Source organism: Corythoichthys intestinalis, chromosome 5 (genome assembly GCF_030265065.1).
Source record: "Corythoichthys intestinalis isolate RoL2023-P3 chromosome 5, ASM3026506v1, whole genome shotgun sequence".
Lineage (NCBI taxonomy): Eukaryota > Metazoa > Chordata > Actinopteri > Syngnathiformes > Syngnathidae > Corythoichthys > Corythoichthys intestinalis.
Window position 1 is genome coordinate 16,220,934 of NC_080399.1, and position 18,107 is coordinate 16,239,040.

The window sequence follows — 18,107 nt, forward strand, 5'->3', positions numbered from 1 at the left end:
CGTCACTACTGTGGAGGAAATATGTTCTGGTACACTAGGGCTGTCCTAAACGACAAATCTTCTCCTTATTAGTCAGCCGACTAGTTTTATGATTAGTCGACTAATCTAATAATTTTTTATTACTAATTTAGCAATGAAATTTTTGTTGGCGCTTATTAATTCACAAAACTATTTTGGAACACTTAAATTCTTTATTAAAGTACAAATAATCATGTAAATAACAATAATTAATCACAAATAAACAATGAGGTTAAATGCTGCTAGCATTTACTAGTGCAAAAGAATGGAAAATAAACAGATTCAGAACACTGACTTTGCCTTTCCAACATTATTCAAAACAATTCTTTAATTATCTTATATAATAATTATTAGGGCTGTCAAAATTATCGCGTTAACGGGCGGTAATTAATTTTTTAAAAAATTAATCACGTTAAAATATTTGACGCAATTAACGCACATGTCCCGCTCAGACAGATTTAAATGTCAGTAGAGTGAAATGTCCACTTGTTAATTTTGTTTTATGGAGTTTTGCCGCCCTCTGCTGGCGCTTGGGTGCGACTGATTTTATAGGCTTCAGCACCCATGAGCATTGGGTAAGTAATTATTGACATCAACAATGGCGGGCTACTAGTTTATTTTTTGATTGAAAATTTTACAAATTTTATTAAAACGAAAACATTAAGAGGGGTTTTAATATCTATAACTTGTACTAACATTTATCTTTTAAGAAGTACAAGTCTTTCTATCCATGGATCGCTTTAACAGAATGTTAATAATGTTAATGGCATCTTGTTGATTTATTGTTATAATAAACAAATTGTCTTTATGTACCGTATGTTGAATGTATATATCCATCTTGTGTCTTCTTTCCATTCCAACAATTTATTTTACAGAATATATATATAATTTACAGAAAAATATGACATATTTTATAGATGGTTTGAATTGCGATTAATTGCGATTAATTACGATTAATTTTTAAGCTGTAATTAACTCGAATAAAAATTTTAATCGTTTGACAGCCCTAATAATTATTCATTGCCAATCATACTTGTCATAAAGAGTGTCATTTGAAAGCTATTCTTAGTGTAGAATCTGTATTCTGTAGTATTTACGCTACATATTATTCTATCAATTCTGAAGTATGTGGTATTAACTCCAGAAATTGTTATTTATATGACGAACTTGACGGGCTTTTATTTTGAAATGTTCACCGGAGGTACGTTCGCTAAACCGCTAACGAAAGCTTTACACTCCGTAAAAAAAACAAAAACATTTTTTGTCGTTGCTTGTGGTGTCACTAATAGATTTGATTTTTTTTTTTCGTTAGCAAATGCTGTTAACCAGCTGTTGAGTGTTATTGTATGACTGATTGGAACTGTACTGCATTGTTTCACCACGGGGTGTGCTGTCGTGTATTTTATGTTCGGTGTGGAGAAGAAGAAAGTTAAAAGAGGCATTAGCGGCCTGTTTTCAACTTCTCCCTCACAGCACTTTGGCTCTCATGGAGAGCACGTTTGCTCATGTGTTCGAAATAAACGATAGCCGACGAGCAAAGTAGCAAGTGAGGTGTAAAAATAGCGAGCTTAGTGGCGTGAAAAACACGGGAGAGCTAAGTGAAGCTTACGAACAGCTAAGCGGAGCTAAGCGATGCTAAACGGAGCTAAGCGAAGCTAAACGGCGCTAAATGAAGCTAAGCGACTGATACTCAGTCGTCGTGGAACAGTCCATTGTAGTGCTGGTGTGTGGGGGAGAGAATATAAATGCAGCATTCAAATCGCTTTCTTTTTTGTTTTGTTATTTGTTTGTTTGGTATGCTGACATAATTATACATGACGACTAGTTGGGGGTGCTGATGGCTCCGGTGGCCCAAGCCCTTGCTCGTTGGGGCAAGGGCAGCTGGTGGGGGGCCCCTTACTGGTTGGGGGCCTGAGGCGATCGCTTACTTTGCCTGAATAGTAGATCCGCCTATGCTGCTACCTGCTGTCCTCTTAAACAGGAGCGAATGATGGGAGTATGTGGAACATTCACAGGACATTTGTAGACATCTACTGTTTTAGTGCTTGCTCATCTCATTGGAAAAGGAGCATAATGTCAAGGCCGCGAGTTGCTTTGGAAACGATCATTCACAAAATCTTTTCAAAGTCAGGCATTAGTGACATGCTTTTCCGTTTTTACTTGTAGGAACTGCAGGGTTAACACCAGTCAGCCACATTACTGCATTTTGATGAATTCAAATTCCACATGGATGACAAATATGCAAAGACCTGTCACCTATATGTGAATGAGCATGTGTGTACAGTATTATATTTTGCAACCAGGCAGCAGAGCGCGTGCTTCTGAGATGTCCCGAGAGCAATAGTTAAGCAGACCGCAGCATGAAAGGTCTTGGCCCACGTTCAGCCTCATAGTTCATCCAAAATGTGTTGGACGGCATTAGATGAGATGGCTGTGCGGCAGGCACAACAAGTTTTTCTTCCATGTGAAATAGAGCAAATATTTTTTTAATGGAGCTTGTGTTTGGCTAGGGAGGTCAGCCGTTGTTTGAGCTACAGTGCGGGACTTCTCTCACGAGAGTTTAGGATAAAAAGGTTCACTGCAATTCGTAGAAAGCGTAGACCACAGACACATAAAATTGAAAGGCTTTTTTGAAACAAGAGAATTTAGCCATTTTTATTTTGCTTGCAACAGCGGGACGGAAAGAGGGACGGTGTGAATCAGCGGTAGAGTAGTCGTGCCCCAACCCAGAGTCTGTGGGTTCGATTCCCCGCTCTGGCTCCCACTTATACACATTGCCGTCGTGTCCTTGGGCAAGACTATAGGCGGAGTTTGACTTTTGCGCCGGGGGGGCACAACATGTTGATGACCCCAAAACATAGTGTCAGCAATAAAATTAACTTTCAAGAATATTTATAATAATAAGTTGAAAATTAGCGTTTTTTTGTTTCCCATAATTCTTGATGGGAATTCTAAATCAAGCTGCTAAGGACAGCAATACTTTTCGCCAACATCGTCATCCATTGAATATGGTACGCCCGCCGGTGTCGTGCCAGTGTAATTACCCCAGTCAAAAATTGTATCCCCTGGGCAGAGCCATATGAAGGTAGATTTGTGCCTTCATTATTTGGGTTAAAAAAATGTGTTTGAATTAGGGCTGTCAAACGATTACAATTTTTTAATCGAGTTAATTACAGCTTAAAAATTAATGAATCGTAATTAATCGCAATTAATCGCAATTCAAACCATCTATAAAATATGCCATATTTTTCTGTAAATTATTGTTGAAATGGAAAGATAAGACACATGATGGATATATACATTCAACATATGGTACATAGGGACTGTATTTGTTAATTATAACAATAAATGAACAAGATGGCATTGACATTATTAACATTCTGTTAAAGCGATCCATGGATAGAAAGACTTGTAATTCTTAAAAGATAAATGTTAGTACAAGTTATAGAAATTTTATCTTAAAAGCCCTCCTAATGTTTTCGTTTTAATAAAATTTGTAAAAATTTCAATCAAAAAATAAAATAGTAGCCCGCCATTGTTGATGTCAATAATTACATACACAATGCTCATGGGTGCTGAAGCCTATAAAATCAGTCGCACCCAAGCACCAGCAAAGGTCGGCAAAACTCCATAAAACACACTTAACATGTGGGCATTTCACTGTACTGTCATTTAAATCTGTCTGGGCGGGGCATGTGTGTTAATTGCGTCAAATATTTTAACGTGATTAATTAAAATAATTAATTACCGCCCGTTAATGCGATAATTTTGACAGCCCTAGTTTGAATGCAAAAATAAATTTGAAACTCAAAAAAATGCATTTGAAAGCCCTTTTTCTTTGATATTTTTTTTTTAATTGAAGTCATTTTTTTGTTTTTTTGTTTTTTTTGAATGATGCTACTTTTTTTGATTGAAGTAATGTTGTTTTGCGTTTGGGCCACATTTTGGCAAGGACATTTGTGTCTTTATTATTCGATAAAAAAATATGTTGCTTCAAACAAAAAATATAAAAACACCTCCAATCAAAAAAAGAAAAAAAATTCAATCATAGAATGTTTTTGAATATGAAAAAATATTTGAGACTCAAATATTTGCATTTAAACACTTCATTTTTAAATTTAAAAAAATTCTTTGATTTTAGCAATCCTTTTTGTGTTTGGGCCATGTTGTGGGTAGGACATTTGTGTCTAAATCATTCAAATAAAGCAAAAAAAAAAATTTTCAAACAAAAAAAAAAAATATTTGAAAAGTAAAATTTCCCTCCCCTATTTTTAAAAAAAATAATATGCAAAGCAAACGACCGTCTAAGGTGCTAGTCACATGATCTGTTGCAAAATAATATTGACCCATTATAAAAATATATTTTTGTTCATTTCATTCATTTTTGTTGTTTGCTCTATTGCTTTACAACTTTTATATACAGTATATATAAGAAAGTCAATTACATGCAATGACACTTTTCGGCCACCATGGGGGGTTAGGCCCCCCCCACCCCACCCCTCCTTAAACTCCGCTTATGGGGAAGACGCTTCACCCCAATTGCTCCCTGGCAGGGCCTTGCATGCCAGCAGCAGCCCATTATTATGTGAGAGTGAACGCACATGTAAAACAGTTTGTGACACCTGTCTGTGAAAGGTGCTACATAAGTGAATACAAATATTTTTACACCTAAAATAGAAATGTAGGTTGAGCCATTAGTAGATAAAGCAATACAATTTTTGAAAAGCAAATAATGATGAATCGATGTGAAATATTTGATGATTAATATTTGTATTTCATGCCAGTTGTTCCAGCTCTGTGTAGGGTCTGTTAATTTCATTAGAATATTATTTTCGGACTGTTTTAGCCAACACATGAAGCTGTACATCAATTTTCTTCAAAGCACCTTAAAGGTAGGTAACCTAGAGCTAACAAATAATTGGCTGGCGCTGTACCAGCTAGGCACACGCAGTAACAGCCTCAGGGCATTATTGTAGGCCACATTTAGCCTCTGCATGGATTTAGCTGTGTAACTTGACCACAGGTGAGCAGTGTAAAACAGCGTGCAGTACGCACTGAACAGTGAGGTTTTAACGTGGAGGGAGCACATATAAAAGTCTTTTAAGCATGTTTGCCTGTGCATAAAGTTTACAACATTGACCAAGAATATCCCTGTCATCTGACAAATCTCCAGATACGAAGTAACCGAAATATTTAGCTTCATTGCAAATATTCAGAGCTATTTTGCCCAGAAAGAACCAAGGGAATATAGCCTCTCTATCTTCTTTAGAGCATACAGTAGTATAAAAAAAAAGTATCTAAACATTTTGGAATTACTCACATTTCTGCATAAAAACACCATCAAATGTGATCGGATCTTTGTCAAAATCACACAGATGGAAAAACAGTGTCTGCTTTACCTAAACCAGTACTTCTCAAATAGTGGGGCGCGCCCCCCTGGGGGGCACAGAGCGATGTCAGGGGGGGCGCATGTGACCTCGGGGAACATGTTTTTTTTTTTTTTTTGCCGTACTGGAATAAAGTGTACTTGCACATCCACTCAGTAGGTGGCAGTGGCGCTCTCATTTTCAGAGTGCGCGCAGTATTTTTGAACTAAGGAAGAGCACTCAGCACACACAGAAAACAGATATGAAGAGCAGTGTGCCACCGCCGTTTTCGAAAGCCGTTTTCCGACCGGACTCACTCACGCAGCGACCCACTGTCTTGTCCAGTTCTCACGTCGCCGCCCGAGAAGTGCCATTTTCGGCTTGGGATCGTCACGACGACCGCCCTCACCTACGGTTCTACCTCGGCCGCCGAGAATGCGCTTTTTTCGTGCCGTTTGCCTTTTAGCTCTGACTTTTAATATAGTGGGTGATGAGGAAAGACCACTGTTTACTGTGTCTAAAAATAATTATAGCAGACAGCCAACAGCCAAATCAATTAAGACGCCACTTAAAGACATTAGACCCCAATCTCATTGATAAGCCGCTTGATTGTTTTTCAGTGAAAACGTGCCGAATATTGCCAACAATCGTCCTGCTTTGTCAGTGTTATATCAATAATCCAGTGAGCATTGTTAGCATGCTCATTGCAAAATAACTCCACACCATTGCAAAGGAGGTAAATACTGTGAGCAGCAAAAATAAAAACTGTCCTGTCCAAGGACACTCATTTTTTTCTTTTATTCAGTTTTGTTTTTTCGGTCAAATTTTTTGGCATATTGTCCTCATGAGTGAATGTTTCTAATCAATTTGAATTTGTTATTGTTTACTGATTTTATTACATTTTATTTTTCTGTATCAAATGGTCAAAAATGTACCTTGAGTGTATTTTTTACAGTTTGAATGTGACTTTTTTTTAAAATTCAGGCAAATTGATGCATGTCAAGTCTTCTCTGTTACAAACAAAACAATGTTAATAAAGTTATACTTTATTATAAGTTGATCTATGTTACTTTTTTTCTTTATTAGAAAAAAAAAGGACACAATGTTAGGCAGATGCGTATTTATAATAGTAAATTTATAGACAAATGATACTATTTACAGTGGCGGCAGAGAGTTTGGGGGGGGGGGCGCGAAACATTTACGGCTTCCTTGGGGGGGCGTGACAGAAAATAATTGAGAAGCACTGACCTAAACCAACCTAAACATGTGTAGGTTTTCATTTTTAATGAGGATAACATGCAAACAATGACAGACGGGGCAAAAATAAGTAAGTGAACCATCTACCTAAGAGCATTTGAAACCAATTTTTACCAAACAATTTAAGTCAGGTGTGTGCCCAATCGCTGATGAGTGGTTTAAAGCTGCCCTGCCTACTATAAAACAAAAATCGTCGCTAAGAATCGTCTTGATGAGAATCATTGTCTGATGTGCATCATGGCTCGGTCAAAGAGCGGTCTGAAGACCTGCAACCAAGGATTGTTGATTTGCATGAAGCTGGGAAAGGATACAAAACAATTTCTAAAAGTCTGGATGTTCATCAATTGACAGTCAGAGAAGTTGTCTACAAATGGAGAGAGTTTGGCACTGTTGCTTCTCTCCCAAGGAGTGGCCATTCACAAAAGATGACGCCAAGAGTTCAACGCAGACTACTCAAAGAGTAAAAAAGAACCCTAGAGTGTCTGCTAAAGACTTACAAAAATCACTAGCACAGTCCAATATCTATGTGCACACATCAACTATATGTAAAACTATGGCCAAGAATGGTGTTCATGGGAGGACTCCAGGAGGAAGCCACTGCTGTCTAAGAAAACATTGTTGCTCGTTTAATGTTTGCAAAAAGGCACTTGGACACTCCACAAAGGTTTTGGCAAAATATTATGTGGACTGATGAAACCAAAGTTGAATTGTTTAAGAGTAACACACAACATAATGTGTGGAGGAAAATGGAACAGCTCACCAACATCAACACCTCATGCCCACGGTGGGAAGCATGGTGGGGGGAGCATTATGATTTAGGGCTGTTTTGCTCTCTCAGGGCCTGGACAACTTGCAATCATTAATGGAAGAATGAATTCAAAGGTTTATCTGGATGTTTTGCAGGATAACCTGAGGCCATCTGTCAGACAGATTAAGCTAAAAAGAGGATGGATGCTGCAACAAGACAATGATCCAAAACACAGAAGTAAATCAACTTCAGAATGGTTTCAGAAGACCAGAATACACGTTCTGGAGTGCCCAAGTCAAAGTCCAGACTTGAAGCCCAGTGAGATGGCTTGGGATGACCACAGCGATTCATGTCAGACATCCCAGGAATCTGACTGAACTATAGCAGTTTTGCGGGGAGAAGAATGGGCCAAGATTAGTCCTGACCGATGTGCCAGACTGATCTGTAGCTACAGGAAGCGTCTGGTTGAAGTTATTGCTGCCAAAGGGGGGGCCAAAAAAAAAAAAAAAATTAAATTTGATGGTTCACTAAATTTGATGGTTCACTTACTTATTTTCCCCCTTCTGTCATTGTTTGCATACTATTTTCATTAAAATATGAATAAAATAAAATCTATAAATGTTTGAGTGGTTTTAGTGAAAGTAATTTTTCCATCTGTGTGTTTTGACAGAGATAATATCACATAACACCATTTACCATTTTACCATTTGAAAGTGATTTTTAGCAGAAATGTGAGAAATTCCAAAAGGTTGAGATACTTTTTCATACCACTGTACAATCATAATGCTACTTTACCCTGCATTATATTTAATGTCAAAACGATCACCAAATTGGGAACATATTGAGAGTAGCTCCTGCAAGCCAGCACTGCATGGGGTGAGCACCACCACATCATAGGCGTACATAAGATGGTTGATGACAGTGCCTCCTACAACACAACCAGTATTACACTTATTGAGACGGCTGGACAAGTCTTCCATGAAAATATTGAACAAATATGGTGAGAGAATTCCTCCCTGTCTCACACCATTACTTACTTGGAAGCAAGCAGAGACTGAGCCCCCCCCATTTAATGTGAACAAGTTGATTTGCATACCAGAAGGCTAGAATACGGATAATATATTTACCCACCTTTGTGTCAACAAGAAAAAGTTTGCTATGATTAATCCAATCAAAGGTTTTCAATGAAATTAATTTTCATATATATAAAAACAACAACAACAACAAAAAAAACTATGCAAACCAGGGTTATTTTTGGTAGCCCTATTAATTTTTGTCTTAGACTTAGACTGATGGACAAAAATTCTTATCAGTCTTAGTCATATTTTAGTCATTTCAAAATGTCTTCGTCTTTGTCTAGTTTTAGTCCACGAAATCTCATACAAATTCCATCTAGTTTGACAGATACTCAGAATGTTTTCATCTGTAAAATTCAAGTTTTAGTCCCAAAAAAACAAAGTTTTCAACAATTTTGAATGGACACAGGCGAGCACAACTTCTACAAGGACAACGCCAACTTCGTGATGGTAATACACCCTCGGCAGGAAATGCAATTAAACCTACTTAGAAAACACGAACTGTATGTAAATAAAAAAGTTGTTTGAGCGTTTAAGAGGATGTTCGCCACGCTAAAGTTGATGCTAATGCTGAAGCGAATGCTATGCTAATGCGACGAGTTACATTTAGAGGGTGTTCACTCAGCAAAGAGTTTTAAAGGATACCCAACATTGCATATACTCTCGTTCCAAGATAAGAAAACAAATCTTTCTGTGTTTCCAAACAAGCAAGACGACATCACCTTGAAAAAAATTATTCGTCAAGGAAATATTTTCGTTATCGTCATTCATTGTTGACTAAAACAACACTGATGCAAACTGTACAATAGGGTAATATTTTACCATTCTATGAACATGTTAATCATGATGAATTAATTATAAGGTGTGTTTAACTAATCATTGAGTTTGTAAAATTAACATTTATAATCGGAGGTTGTGTTCCAAACACCAAACCGTTGTCAGCGAACAATTTGCTTATACACCGATTAAATGTTAGCTTAACCAACAGCAACGAAATATACAGTAGACATCAGGGGTCGCGTTAACCGAATATTTTCCGTCGTTGACCGGTTTTTTAAAACGGTGACGGAAAAAACTGAAGTCCGTCCGTCATTTTGACAGGTTGCAATTCACACCCCAGACCACAGGGTGGCGAGTGAGCATATTACTTAGCTATTGTCTCTCTTAATGCATGACGTCGTTGGCTATTCTGTCAGAATATTGTAGCGTCACCGGGGTCTGGCGGCGGCACCGTGATTGACACATCAACGAGAGGTTCTTATTGGTGCACCCGGTGTGCCAGCGCGTCATCCAATTGGTGGACCAAATTGCCGCCTGTGTATAAACCCCAATCACATGACGTCAAAACTCCGCCCCCCTGACTGGAGCCGCCATATTATCCGTCAGCTCTTCATGTTTACACATTACCGCTACGTACATGCCTCCTATTACGGCGTGTTTTTCTGCTCGTTAACATTAATAATCAAAATGGTGAAGGCGTGTGTGGCGGTTGGTTGTAGTAACAGAGAAGATAGACGGAGAGACTTGAAGTTCTACCGTATTCTGAGAGATCCGAAGTGGAGAGCGAGATGGACTGCTGTAATTCGACAAGAAATCTGGGCACCAAACGATCACCACAGACTATGTAGTAGTCATTTTATATCTGGTAAGATGCATTTAATATATATTTAGAAGATTTTGGGCTGACAACCACAATTAAGATCATTGTGTGACATTGGTGATTGGGGTCTATATAGTTGCCTCATTTTCTTTGGGGGTGGAGTTGTTGTTTTGTTGGTGTTGTTGGCGGTAAGCAGAGTAAAGAGAGGGAGAAAAATACCACGACTTCCGTGTCTAATTTTTCGCCGCCAAGCAAGCGTTACAATATTAATTAAAAATGAATTAAAACTAAATACTATTGAATATGTCATCATTATCATTTAAAAAATTTAAGTGACGGGTAAAAATAGATTATGACCGGATTTTTATGACCCTGTCAGTCAAAATGACAGACAACGAAAATGTCTAACGCAACCTCTGCTAGATATCAAATTAAATAAGCTCATTTAATCATAAAAAACATACCAAATACAAAAAATATTTCAAAACATACAAAAAGCGTGCGTTTTGAGTTATGCGTTTGTTATAATTTGCTATGATAGCAGTTCTCCGGACACAGTTGTAAATGAATGACTTTTTACAAAAGTAGGTTTTACTTTAACTAACTTTTAAAATTTGTAATTATATGGAAACACCCATACCCCTTAAATCATTTTTTTCTTCAAATTCCTTTTTTGTTTGTTTTGACTGAAGACTAGGTAACAGGATGAGGTCTGTTGCACACAGACAGAGAAATAAAACTCCACACTGGGAAAAGATTTCCAAGAACGTTCTAAGAGATTTACATTTCTGTGAATAATTTGTGAAGGGACTCCCAGCTGCACACCATGAGGAACAAACGCTGTCATTTTTTTTTTTTGGGGGGGGGCAAGTTGGGCCCTTGGCTTGCTGACACTGAAGGAATACAGTGAGTTGTGTGATAATAAACAAGCTAATAATCCTTGCCAACAGAGCCAAGACTAAAAGCATTTTGAAAAATGAAAGTACTCCGCAGCATAATGCAACAAAATATCATAAATGATGGACAGTACAAATCTCAAGAATTGTACGTTGCTTTAGTGTTGATGGAAATTAGAAACCCTTTCACATCTGAGGTAAAGCCCACAGCTCACACTTTGATTTTTAGCATTTTCCTCATATGCGTGCTGTCACATAGTGTATACAGCAAAGAAACGGATGTAAAAGATTCACACCAAGCTGCTACAGGACCAGCCTGACGCCACAGTTCAACTCGGGCAATGAATTTTCACGTTTAGATTAACAGAATTTTGTGGTTGAATCCTGTTCCTTGCCTGAAATATTCAGTACACAGATTAAAAACAAAAACAGGTAAATTCATAGTAAAAAACACGGGCAGCTGTTTAAAAAACAAAACAAAAACGAACTAGTTGTAACACCTATGATGTGATTACAGTCAAATTAATTATGCTATGGGCTAGTACTAGCTTTGGCTACTGAAGCAGTATATGCATTAAATGCATATGCAATCAAATAAATGACTTGGACAAGTTATGGTTTTGAACTGCCGGCCTATTTTTTTAATATACAAAACAACACATACAACATATACAATGGACATACAGTTAACAAAGAATTGAAAATGACAAATTTCAAAAAAAGAAATTTGTTCCCTCATTTAATAAGTCAAATTTTCCCATTAAGATCTCTTCCTACCTTTTAATCAGTTATTTTTGATTATTTGTAGGATCTATCAATCAACTACTTTTCCTATCTTATAATATGATTATAAGATAGGAAAAGTAGGTGATAGGAAAAGTAGCTGATAAATAGAATTTCGTTGATCAACAAAAGCAAAACCATTTGATGGAAAAAATTGAATATCGAAACTAGGGCTGTCAAAATTATCGCGTTAATGGGCGGTAATTAAATTTTTTAATTAATCACGTTAAAATATTTGGCGCAATTAACGCACATGCCCCACTCAAACAGATTAAAATGACAGTACAGTGTATAGTCAGCTTGTTACTTGTTTTTTGGTGTTTGGCGCCCTCTGCTGGCGCTTGGGTCCAACTGATTTTATGAGTAAGTACCATGAGTGAGCATGGTGTAATTATTGACATCAACAATGGCGAGCTACTAGTTTATTTTTTGATTGAAAATTTTACAAATTTTAATAAAACAAAAACAAGAGGGGTTTTAATATAAAATTTCTGTAACTTGCACTAACATTTATCTTTATAGAACTAGAAGTCTTTCTATCCATGGATCACTTTAAGAGAATGTTAATAATGTTAATGCCATCTTGTTGATTTATTTTCATCATAAACAAATACAGTACTTATGTACCGTATGTTGAATGTATATATCCGTCTTGTGTCTTATCATTCCATTCCAACAATAATTTACAGAAAAATATGGCATATTTTATAGATGGTTTGAATTGCGATTAATTACGATTAATTAATTTTTAAGCTGTAATTAACTCAATTAAACATTTTAATCGTTTGACAGCCCTAATCGAAACTCAAAATAGAAATCAAATGTCAATAAAATTGACAAAGTTGAAGAAATCAATTGATTAAAAAAGAAAAATTAGAAATACTAAAAACAAAAACAACCCAGGTTGATAGATCCTACATAGTACAAAGCAATTTCGTGGAAAGCACACATAGTGGAATGTAGTGATAGGAGGCAGTAAAATAAGGGCATTATTCATCTTGTCATGAGAAGGGTTAGAGTGAGCACATGTTGTTGCAAAACCCTTCTAAATGCTTAGAAATGATTACGGCATTTTGGCAGTCGTGTTGTTTTTATCCGCAGCTGAGTATGCCTCCCTATTACTGGTATCGCTTTAGCCCTAGGAATAAAGGTTCATTGACATCTGCATGGCAATATGTTTCACAAAGTATAGCTGCATAGTGATGGATGCTCGGTTCCGCTGTCAGGTAACACGTCATTCTGCGTGATGAACGCTCGTTTTCTTTCTTTGTCAGCCCGTACAGCTAATTTATTGCCAAGACGAACTCCACAATTCACTAATCAAAAACTCAGCACCGTGTATTTGCATTTGCCTGGGAGGCAAAAGAGTTGGAAAAACAAAAATATTGAAACCATATTGAATGTCGGCATTGGCTTTATGTTCCTATTAAAGGAGTTGACAAGTTGTTGGAGAAATATCTTGACAAGCTTTGAAGTCCAAACTTCTTTCTGAGCGCAGTTGGAAGCAATTAAGAAGACGATACCCCAGTATCAGCATACTCATCAACAGTTTGTCATTTGCTGAGTTCAGGTGTATGCAGTGACGTACATTCAGGGGTTCAGGGGAGGCTGTGCTGTGCCGCTTGTGTAATCTGTCAGTAACCCTGGGTGTATGCACGGGAAATAGTGTGTCTCTCTATATCGGGGTCATCAAATACAAATCTTGAAGGTCCATAATTATTTTTTTCATACAAGCATAGGTCGATTTATTAATGTCGGTCAAGTACAAGTAGGGATGGGAATTGATATGTTTACGATTCCGATTTCTTTATCGATATTTCTTATCGATTCGATTCTTTATCGATTCTCTTATCAATTGTAATTAGGACTAATGGACTGTATGAGGTTCTGGGTTAAATATGTTTTGTGGTTCATTCGCCTCAGGGTGTCGGTTAGAAAACAAGAGGCGCAGAGTGGATTTGGTCTTTGGCACTTTTAATCCAATTTGGTAACAGGCACAACTATATATAGGCAATGGCACTTGATATGATCTGATGAGATGATGAGGATACCCTTAGGAGCACAAACTCAGAAACAAATACGCAGAGAATGAGATAAATTTGAGTTGATCAAATTCGTCTCACGAGACGAGCTTAAGCAGCAGATGGGTAGCAAATTTTTGCTTTGGGCTTCATCATTTATTGTGTAAATATCTTTGCTGTGAATCTGTCACTTATTTACATTTCACACTTCAAGGATATGAAGAATAAAGCACAGGCTTAGTGTCAAAAGAGTTGTTTTGGTGTTTAATTTTCAACAACAGACTTCAAACAGACATCATTACTGATTGAGAGTGCCTCGGTGCTTTTATGATAAGTTTGGGAAGTTCCATAGCCACCAGAAATCTGCTATGGCTTCCAACTGGCTGTTTGTAGGACATGGCATAAAAAAATCGAGCTGTCCACAATGCTTTGCAGACCTCGAACAAAACGCTGTACCCAGTGCTTGATGCCAGTTTGAAGTGAGCCGCCACAGCCTGCAGGCTCCCAAGGCTTAGAGTCTCTGTGCGGCATCAACAGTCGGACAGACCACCTCTGAAGCCATCTTCTGTGTTGCCTGCGCATCAACATTTGTATGATCACATTTGTTGTTCAGTGTTGAGGAGCTGAAGATCCGCATTCAAGCATTCCATCTCCAACTTTTGATCCAAAAACTCCACACTCAACAGTAGCCACTACCAGGAGTGGGGTTCGAACCCACGAGGACTAGTGTCCATTGGATCTTAAGTCCAACGCCTTAACCACTCGGCCATCCTGGTCAGAAGACTTACATCTTCTTTGATATGTTTGAGCACAGTGAACAGATTCTTATAAATGTGAAATCTGTTTTTAGGTTTGCATGTGATTTCGGTCCATCTTTCAAACACCAACTAAGAGTAATACTTTTTTTTGTGGCGTGGACTCGCCAAAATGATCTAGGCTGTCCATTACATCATAAAGACATCCAATCTTTTAAAAATCATTCGAATTGCTAAGGGAGTTCCAAACATGCAGTTCGAAAGCATGCACACCGCGCTCCCATTGTCACTTTATTGATATACAATATGGAAAATGTCGTCCTGGAAAATAAGATCATGATAATAGTCCAATCCTCTTCTTATTGTTGCATTAAGTCTGGTTTCTTTCAAAGCACTCTGCATTGCAGGCTTGGGTTATGTCATGCTGTTTTGCTCAAGAAAAGCCGAAAACTCCCTACAGTGGTCCACCACGCTGAAGTGTGGTATTCCTTTTTAAAATGTTACCCAAAGGATATCTAATGGATTTTTTTACTTTTAATAAACCAATTTGCAAGTCAGTAACAACTAGTTTGAGGTGTAATATTTAAGAGTGAGGCTCCCATAAATCTACCACTTATCAATGAGCAAACGAACCCTTTATAGGGCACTTAAGTCATTGGCTGCCATTGATGACGCTACACGTTCAATCCATTTTGACTGGGAGAGGGACTGGACATCTCGCGCTGTCAATGGATGGCACTAAAAGATTAAGATTCACAGCCTAGTTTGAATTAATTGGACATTGATTGTTTTCAAAGAAATAATGAATAAATACAAATAGACTTTAGAGCATTTGTTCGTAACCTTCCTAAGAGTACCGAACCCCACGAGTTTCACAGGTGCATTCCCCAAATCTTTCGGAATTTCATGATAAAGCCATTTTTTTACGAATTCCAAGCCTAGCAATCTAACATCTACTGTAATTTTCGGACTATAAGGCACACCTGACTATAAGCCGCCACCCACCAAATTTGACACGAGAATGATCTATGATTTGTTCATAGATAAGCCGCACTGGACTATAAGCTGCAGTTATCCTCACTGTATTATGGGATATTTATACCAAAAGATATTAACCGGTAATTATTAGACAGCGGCAGCATAATACTGTCTAAGACCAAATTAAGCTTTTTATCAATTGGCTGCAAAGCTATGCTGCTTCAAGAAGCTTCATTTGGCCATCACTGCTCCCTTGGGGGAGACAGTCAACCTCTAATGCCACCTGCTGTCAACACTGTTGTCATCCAGAATGCCTCCTAGCATGCATTTCAGTGCTACAGATGTAAATAACAATCAAAATTCATGTTTTGTGCTAATTATTTCTGTTCCAGTTGTTTCATTAATTGCGAGCTATTGTATTTGGTAACACTTTATTTGACAGTGGCACCATAAAACTGTCATAATTATGACATTACACTGCCATGAGCATTAATGAATGCTTATGACAAATGTCATTTTGTGTCATCCAGACAAAATATCTCACTTTTGAATGGATGTCAAATTGGATGGATGGCGACGTAATCCGAATTTACTTGTAAATCGGAATTAACCCTTTAAGTACTCCTACATACCCGCCCAATCACAAAATAACTATCCAAAACATGTATTGTGCGTCATTGTACTGTCCTCACTAAGACGTTGGAGCTAAGCCCTAGCTCGACAGTGAGCTGAGCTCTGAAATGACAAGGTCCGTGTGGTTTGCTGACTTTATTCAGCTGCTCATGACATCAACACTTGCGCTCGGGTGCAGAAGTACTACCTGCTCTACACTTCTTGTGCCCAAAAAAATAAATTGCATGCATAATAAAACAAAACTCAACATTAGAAAAAAAAAAAAAAAAAAAAAAACGAGACTCGGGGTTCCTAAAGTCAAAATCACGTAAATTGAGTACATCGTAATGCAGGATCTACCTGTATTTTGTTTAGGGATAAGATACTTAGAAGATGAAAAATACAGTAAACATCTTATTTCTATTGCTAAATGAAAGCAGATTATTATATTTGTAATGAATAGGGATGGGAATCGAAATCCGATTCCAATTCTGAACCGGTTCTTAGTGTTTTGAGTAGGGCTGTCAAAATTATCGCGTTAACGCGCGGTAATTAATTTTTTAAATTAATCACGTTAAAATATTTGACGCAATTAACGCACATGTCCCGCTCAGAAAGTATTCTGCCTTTTGGTAAGTTTTACAGCAAGGCTTTTTATGCTGTCCAACAGCGAACTCTTGTGGTCGCTTTGCGACATGGTTTATTGTTTTCTTACCAGTTCATTATGGCTGCACGACGTCTCGGGCTGATAATGTTGTGCTTATATGATCCTTGGACAAGATTTGTCCGTAAGTATGGTTGTTGTAAAGAATGTACATATTATGTTAGTAAGCGAAATGTTATATTTTTTGTATGAGACGCTTTTTGTTTATGTTTAGTGAACCTGTATAGCGTGCTAAGCTAACTTTGTTGCTAATGCAATGCTTGTGTACTTTTATTTTGTAGTTTTACGACGGTCCAAAGAGGACAATGGTTTGAGGCCATTTTATTAATAAATCAGATGAAAAAGGAAGAAGAATTATTAAGGCGTCGTTCACTAGCTGTCTAGCTTTGGAAAAAGTAGACGCTTCGGAGTGAGGACAGCATAGACAGATTTAAATGACAGTAGAGTGAAATGCCCACTACAGTCCTTATGTACCGTATGTTGAATGTATATATCCATCTTGTGTCTTATCTTTCCATTCCAACAATTTATTTTACAGAATATATATATATAATTTACAGAAAAATATGGCATATTTTATAGACGGTTTGAATTGCGATTAATTGCGATTAATTACAATTAATTAATTTTTAAGCTGTAATTAACTCGATTAAAAATTTTAATCGTTTAACAGCCCTAGTTTTGAGGCCTCGGCATCACAATGAAAAAGCATTAATGATCCCTTTAACGATTCCTAAAGACGCCTATTGCGTCATTACATGACGTGTCTTGTTGTCCAGACGCATCAAACTAGTATGGCGCCAAGAACCACTCGCTCCAAAGTTTGGCTGCACTTCACCAGGAAAGAGGGTAAAAATGAAAGGTTACGATGGTTTAGCACGAGCATTGCAGCCATAAACATAACAATGACAGCACTTAGGTTCAAACGCTCAAAAGTGTGTCTTCACTTCACGAGGAAAAATTACAACAAAGCAACTTGCAGTCAGTGCCAGGCGAAGATAACTGCATTGGGAGGGAATAAGACTGTACTGTCCTCACTGAGACGTTAAGACTCAGAAGACATTGGTATAATATGCTGACTTTATTCAGCCATCGTTATGACACCATCACTTGAAGAGTGAAACTAAAAAAAGGAAATGAAACAAATAACGTCCCCTATAACAAACAGGTTCACATCATCGGAAATCAGTGATGATTAGCTGCAAATACACTAATAACACAAACGGTTAGCATTAAGGGTGTAACGGTACATATATTTGTATTGAACCGTTTCGGTACGTGGTGCTCAGTTCGGAACAGAGGCGTACTGAACGAGTTTCTGACGTAATGTAAC

The 18,107-nt window shown here is 37.6% G+C and overlaps 1 non-coding gene across 1 annotated transcript; it reads right to left on the reverse strand.

Moving 5' to 3' along the window:
* Positions 1–14,458: 14,458 nt before the first annotated feature.
* trnal-uaa (transfer RNA leucine (anticodon UAA)) lies at positions 14,459–14,541 on the reverse strand. The gene has a single exon. It is a non-coding gene; the product is annotated as a tRNA-Leu (tRNA).
* Positions 14,542–18,107: the final 3,566 nt, after the last annotated feature.